General features: G+C 52.0%; 1 long non-coding RNA gene across 1 annotated transcript; it reads right to left on the bottom strand.

Annotated features, from left to right (window-relative positions):
- Positions 1-3,410: 3,410 nt before the first annotated feature.
- Positions 3,411-5,909, bottom strand: LOC115944609 (uncharacterized). The gene is made up of 4 exons (XR_014138439.1): positions 5,812-5,909; positions 4,850-5,048; positions 3,902-3,997; positions 3,411-3,679 (listed from the first exon to the last, which is right to left on the bottom strand). It is a non-coding gene; the product is annotated as an uncharacterized LOC115944609 (long non-coding RNA).
- Between the last annotated feature and the right edge of the window lie 1,408 nt (positions 5,910-7,317).

Raw genomic sequence — 7,317 nt, 5'->3', positions numbered from 1 at the left:
CCCCCCCCCCCCCCCCAGGGAGGAATAATAGTTCAGACAACTGCCTTGGTTCTCCCTTAAGCAGACCCCTGGAGGGTCTTAGGACAGACTTGCGACACCTGAGTTCAAGCCCAGCTCTGGTTGACTGTGGGTAAACTCTCTTTCTCCATCTCTAAAATGGGCACAATAATCCCTGCCTCCCTCAGAAGCGTATGAGGAGGGTTGGATGAGGGGTGGGGTGGCAAGCCCCCCATATTCTGCACACCATGGGACGTGTGGAGGCCAATGGAGAAGAGAAGCCAGGAACCCAGGGCCCTTTCTTCCTTTCTGCTTTTAAGTGTGTGGCTGAGACGCTCCTCCGAAGGCTGGCAGGCAGGAAGCTCGACACGAGCCAAGAATCTGGCACTTCCTTGCCGCCCACCTCCCCATCACACCCTGCCTGAGCAGCAGGTGGTAGCTGGGTGCTTCTCATCCTGGCGGCAGATTCTAATCGCCCTGCAGATTTTAGCAAACACGATGGCCAAGTGCCCCCCGCCCCCGACCAAGAAGCAGGGGCAGGGGCAAGATGTCCCCAGTTGCACTGTGCCTTCCCATGGGGACTGGGGACTTCTGTCAGAGCAGAGTCTTAGGGAGCTGATGTCACTGAGCTGGGCGAGCAGACTCAGGAAACCCCGGCCAGGAGCCGCGCCCCCTGGCCTTTCGGCATCCTGGCAGAGGGGCGATGGGCCTGAGCCGGGGATGCGGTGGGACCTGATGAGCTCACCGACACCGTGAAGATCTTGTCTTGCTCCTGAAGGACCTGCTATGCTCGAGACAACCGCAGGGACTGGGGAACTGGTCAGCAGAAGCAGTGACCTTCTGGGGGCGGGACAGACCAACACCAGAGACTTTTGCTGGTGGGGTGTCTTGGAGGATGGTTTAGAGGTGAGGATCTTTTCTTACAGATGACAGTCTGGGAAGTCTGCACAGGGTGGGGTTTCCATGCATGGATTCATCCAGGGCTGAGGCGGGGGGTGGCTGTCCTCTGGGCCATTGTATTGGCCAGTGGCCCAGCAGAACCGACATCCTCACTGTGTCAAGAACCGGATTGCAGGATTAGGGGAGAAGGTGTTCTCATTGTTCTTAAGGAAAATGTCGTCCAGTTCTCTTTAAAATGACCGTGCGTGATTTTACTGATCTCTTTAAGAAGAATCACGGTTGTTACCACGGTCGTATAACAAGGAGGGTGGCCGACCATTCTGGTTGGCCTCGGACTGCCCCAGTTTTAAAACTGAAACTTCCATGTCCTGGGAGACCCCTCCCTCTCGGGCAGAGCGCTCCCCACCCCTGCTCTGATGGAGGAAAAGTCAGTTCACACAGCCTGCTGTTGTGTCTCCAGCCTGCCCGTAAGCCACCTGCCGCCTGCGTGTGCACACGGGTGCGTGGAACGGCACCCCCCCCAACACACGTGAGGTTCACCATTTGGTCCAGTGGGCCAGAATTCTGGGGCTCTCACTGCAACCCTTTCTGTGGGGGTTGTCTGGAGAGAGGACAGGAACAGGAGGCTGCTACCAACACAAGACCCCGGAAGAAGACCAGATTCTGTCAGTGTTATTTGAGCCCCTTTCCACTTACACTAGTCCATATATTTCTTTTTTTCCCCCCCTCTCAAGCCAGTTTGCATTGGTTTCTTTATTCACAACTGACAAATTCTGATGCGTGCAGGTCTCTGCATCCACACACCATCCATCCATCTACAGCCTCACGACGCATGCCTGGCTCAGAACGAGCACTCAAGCCATGGCGTCTGAGTGCATGAGAGGATGTGCCCTGGCCTGATACCAGGCAGCCACTGCATCCAGCTGCAAGTAACAGACAAGTAAACAGTGACTTCAGCAGGAGAAGCTTTTTTTTACCCCTTCGTTTTTCAGATCACCTGAGCTGAAGGCAGATGCCTAATGACTGAGCCACCCAGGGGCACTTACCTGTTTCTTCTAATGTGTTTTAATGTTGCTCCTAGAAAATTTAAAAGTACATATGCAGCTCACATTTTTATATCACACAGCATTGTGCCAGAATTGCATAATGTAGAGAAAGTGCCCTGGTGGGCACATGAACTATGTGTTATAGGAACGCAGAAGGGGGCTTTCAGGAGGACAGTTTGAAATAATAATGTAAGTACTACACACCAGAGCTTATGAGATGCAGCTAAAGCTGTTCTTACCTTAAATACTTATATGAACAAATAAGGGAGAATGAAAATTGATGAATTAAGTATATGGCTCAATAAACTTAAAAAAGAACACCAGAACAAAGCTAAGAAACACAGAAGACAGAGAAATAAAGATAAGAGGAAATTAGTGTAATACCAAAGTGATAGAATTAAATGTCCCCAGGTCCTGGATTTTTTAAAAATAACATTTCTTATGGACTTCCTTCTCCTTTTTTCTTTTTCTTTTAAAACATTGTGTTAAAATACACACAATGTAAAATTTACCATCTTAACCATTTTTTTTTTTTAGAGTGAGAGAGTGAGCACAATTTGGGGGGAAGGGCAAAGGGAGAGGGAGAAAGAGAATCCCAAGCAGACTCCCCACCCAGCATGGAGCCTGACGTGGGGCTTGATCTCATGACCCTGAGATGGCCTGAGCCGAAATCAAGAGTCGGAAGTTTAACTGACTGATTGAGCCACCCAGACACCCCCCATCTTAACCATTTTTAAGTGTATATATAGTTCAGTGGTATTTTTGAGAGAAAAAAACCCCAACAATCAATCACATTCTTATGCGTTAAATTTACCAGTAAAGAGTGAGCTCATGAAACCCTAGGCTCCCACCCTTGACCTGAATAAAAGCAGAACCCCAGAGCCATGTACTCTCTGACTCTCCAGCTGTAACCCAAAGCCTTGCTATGGCCCCAGGTGTGCTGTGTACTTTCCAGGTCTAAACCTTCCTTTTTTCAAAGTTTCCTGATGGTTGCTGCTGAAGAGCATCTTGTAATCACAGTAAGAACTACAGGGGCCAGTCTAACCACAAGCTTGGTTATTGGGAGGCTAAGACCACACATAACACCTCCTTTAAGACAAAAAGGTATAAAGGCCCAGAATACTTCAAAGGAGGACTCCTACCACACCAAATACTCAACACTATTTACACTCCTCTAGCTCATATAAGAAGGAAAGCTCCCAATTCTTTTTATGTAGTAAGCATCTCATTGATACCCAAATCCGCCAAAGATAGCACAGAAAGAAGAAATGCATGCCAATGTCACTTAGAAATGTTGACCCAAAAATTCGAATCACTGAATTAAAGCATTGCATCAGAGGGGTAAAACATCATGACCAAGCGTGGTGGGTTCCAGAAATGCAAGGATGGTTGAATACTAGAAAATCAGATAATATTATTTCCTATAGTAATAGCTCCAAAGAGAAAAATAATTTCTTAGTTTCCTTAGATTTATTTCCAAAGCTATTTGGATAAAATTCACATCCGATCTCAATAAAATGCATCATGAAACAGAAGAAATAGATAATACGTTGCTATGTTTTTAACTTGAAAATGTAATTCTCTCTTAACAGGGAAGGTAGCATCACGACGAGTAGGGTAGTGCCCGCAGCGTCCCCATGGAGGGGAAGGTGCTCACAGCCGCTGGATGGGGTTCTGAGGTGAGGCAGGGCTTGAATGACTGGGAAAGAGGAAGCAAGTACAGAGAGGTAGGGACACTGGGGAAGAGAAGGACAGACTCACGTTAGTCACAGTGAGCTGGATGGTCTCTTGGGAAAAACGGAAGAGCATCCACTGAGAATGATGGCAAATGGTTAACAATTCAGGGAAGTGGGTGGGCCCAGGTCACTATGGAGAAACCACATGCTACAGGCAGTCTATACAGGGGTACATTGGCACAAAGGACCCCATTTATAAGAACAACGTGAAGAACAGAGTACCTGGGAGCAAACTTCATGAGACATGAGTCAGATGCTTGGAAGGTTGAATTGTTCCCTCCCATAGATTTTGGGGTGCACTTGGATGCTGCAGATTTCCTGCAGGTGGGAGACCCAGGGAGTGAGGGGGCTGGTAGGGAAGGAAAGTGGCAGGGGCAGAGGAGGGGGTCACACCTGACCCTCGAAGACAGACCTGACCCTGTCTGTCTCTCACTTCCTACTCTGATGCCCGGTGACCTGCAGGAGGAGCCTGGCGCCCCACTCGGACCTTCAGAGTGCAAACACCGAAGACTCCTCCAGACCAGCCTTCTGGGCCATGCACTCTGGCAAATGTCACTGCAGCCTAGCCAAGACTGCACAGAACAAAGCCACTACCTTTTTTGGGAGGGTGGAGGGTGCTCACGTGTAGGGTGGCTAATTGTCATGGGACTGAGGGGTGTGCTTGGGATTGGGGGTTCCCTGTGACACATCTGTGGTGGCTAAAATCAGGAGCGTCTTGGGCGCACTGGGATGGTTAGTCATCCTAGTTGTATGAAGTTCTGGGTAGTGATGAATTAAACTATCCAAAGAGAGTTCTGATCTTTGCCCTGGGAGGGGATCTTAGGCTCTTGGAATGTTCTGCTTGATCAAAGTGTCCTTGTGTACCTGGGACCCTGGGCCACTTGGGACAGTCTAACAATGGGATTTGTTATAGGGGTTTTGTTTCCACCTGATCTCCAGAGGGGCTGGAGACTGAAGGCTGGATACGTCGGTGGTCAACCATGTCTAGGGGGTCCAGCCCAACAAAACTGCACACCAAAGCTCATTTTGGGGGGAAGCTTCCTGGTTGGTGATACTCTGTGTGTGTCACACATCCTCGTGGGGTGGAGCTGACACCGTCCATGACCCCATGAGGAGAGGACAACCAGAAGCTCTGTGCATGCACCCTATCTGGACTCTGCTCCCACGCACCTCTGTCCTTGGCTGATTTTGGTCTGTATCCTCTTGCTGTAATAAACCATGGAGCCTCCGGTGAGTCTGGAGTCCTTCTAAGGAGTAGTGAACCTCAGGGTGGCTTGGGGACTCTTGAACTTGCAATCGGGGTCAGAAGTGAGGGCGGCTTTGGGGATGTTCCTGACTCCTGCACCTTCCTTTCCTGCTCCCCGCCACCCTGAAAACCACAGAACGGGATCCCTGGAAAAGCCGGCCTGCTTCCTGCCTCTCCCCCAGTGACCTAACCCCCGCCGGTAGGCGCAGCCCATGGTGCCAGCTTCTTGTGTCTCATCTGGAGCGGTTCCACGCACTTTCAAGAAAACACATATGCCTTCTCCCATCCCATGTTCCGTCCTGTTCTGTCGCTCCATATCAGCTTTATGTGGAGTTTCTATTTTTTTCTATAATGTGCATGCATTTTTTTTTTTGGTAAGAAAGAAGTAAAGAAACAACTAGGTTATACATAGTGAAAAAGCACAGCAAGTTCAAATCCCCAAGGTGAGGGTCCGGAGGGGCTCAGGGAGGGTCTGTGTTTGTGTGTTTAGGGGCAGGAGGCGGGCGGAGGGGTGGCCCCACAGTCTGTGCACTAATTTCATCACTAGAAATGCCCCCCCACCCCTCCCCACAAAGCCATGCAGCGTGGGAACTGGCTCATTCTTCCCGCCCCAGGGACTTGGCACCCGGCTCTTTCCCCCGGAGGAGGGTCATTGAGGAGGACACAGCCAGGCTGGTGCAGGGACACCTGGGCCGCCTCCGTGGCCAGTCTGCATGGGGACAGGATGGGGAGTGGAGACCTCTAGAAACGGCTCACTGGTCCTGACTTCATTCCCCAGAAGGGACGTGCCACAAGCCACCCTCTGCCCAGCCACCCTTCCGGTGTCCCCGGCATCCTGAGACTAGATATTTTGCAGGGGCAGGTGGATGGGGGGCGACTGCCTCACCTCTCAGCTGGACATCGGCCCCAAGTGTGGCAGGACGGCCCGGCCCCCTGGCCCTCTCCCCCAAACCCCGCTTGGCCGGGGAACAGGCACTCAGCCTTGGCGAGCTCCCCCGAGAGCAGCCTGCAGTGTCCCCGTGGTGGAGATGAGTCACCCGTTCTAAAAATAAAAAGACTTAAGTCGTGAAAGAGCGTATTTCCTTTTTAAGCCAGATGTGTCTGCTGAGGGACCCCCAGCAATTTGGTGCGGCAGGGAGGGCCAGAAGCCTCTGCTTCATGGGTCATCGGGACTCTGTCCCCCCCACCCCCAGTTCACCCCCACCCCCTGGTGTTATCACCTATATAGGTTCATTCCTGCCTCCAGCAGCTCCTGGGGAATCAGGGGAAAATGAACTGTGTGTAAATAATACCCACATGGGGCAGGTGGTCCTGGGGGCTATAAGAGAGGGGTCGAGTGCTCAGAGATACACATGGGAGAAGGGCTTTAACTATCTCTCAGGGTCTGCAGAAGGCTTCCTGGAGGAGGTGTCGCCAGAGGTAGGACTTGGGGGGCTCTGATGGGCAGATAGAGGAGGAATGGTGTCCCAGGTAGGAGAAACAGCATGAGCAAGGGCCCTGAGGCTGGAAAGCTCATAGCATGTTGAGGATCCTCAGGAGGACTTCTCAGGCCACCTGGTTACACAGGCAGATTCCTGGGCCCCCAGACCCACTGCCTTTGAATCTCTAAGTGGGGCCCAGGAACAGGACCATCAAGCCACCAGGTAATTCTCTGGCTCTCCAAAGTTTGAGATCCACTAGTCTGGCTGCTGGGTGTATAGAGGAGGGGATGAAGATGTATGATGGCAAGTTGGGTCTAAGTTGTTAGGGCGTTGATGCTCACCTAGGAGTTTGGACTTTATCACCCTGGCAGGAGGGAGCTTTCAAGGGAGGGTCGCTCCTGGACCTGTGCTTGGGAATGTCCCCAAGAGCAGTGAGGGTGATGGACCCACGGAGTGAGGGGTTCTAGGGGTGAGGACCCTGCTCAGAGGGGGCCTGGACCGTAGAAGTGATGTGAGAGAAAGGGTCAGGGCTCTGGGAGACAGGAGGGACAGGACTTGGGCCATAGGGGAGAGCCCTGTGATGGTCACCATGGAATTGTGTGCAGAGTGTGAGCAAATGTGGGAGAATTGGGTGCTTGTCATCAGTGGAGGAGGAGCGGGGAAGGGAGAGGAAGAGGGGGAGGGGAGGGAGAGGAGGAAGGGGAGGAAGAGAGGGAGCCAGGGGTCGGTCGTCTGGGTTTGAACGCCACATCCTCTCCTTCTACCCACGTGACCTGGGCACCATGCTTTAACCTCACCAGGGACCAGATTCCTGTCTGCAAGATGGGGACAGGATGGCCGTCTCCCAGGAAGCCCACAGAGCAGAACCCGTGCACAAAGATCCCGTCTGTGCCTGGTTTCGGGGAGGCCCAGAAGCTTCCCTGGGAGCACATGCATTAGTGTGTCGGGTGGGACTTTTCTGGTCGTCCCAA

The sequence above is a fragment of the Leptonychotes weddellii genome, chromosome 11 (genome assembly GCF_054177405.1).
Source record: "Leptonychotes weddellii isolate Sample4059 chromosome 11, ASM5417740v2, whole genome shotgun sequence".
Taxonomy (NCBI): domain Eukaryota; kingdom Metazoa; phylum Chordata; class Mammalia; order Carnivora; family Phocidae; genus Leptonychotes; species Leptonychotes weddellii.
The sequence above is the reverse complement of the archived record's forward strand: the minus strand, read 5'-3'. Positions and strand labels throughout refer to the sequence as shown.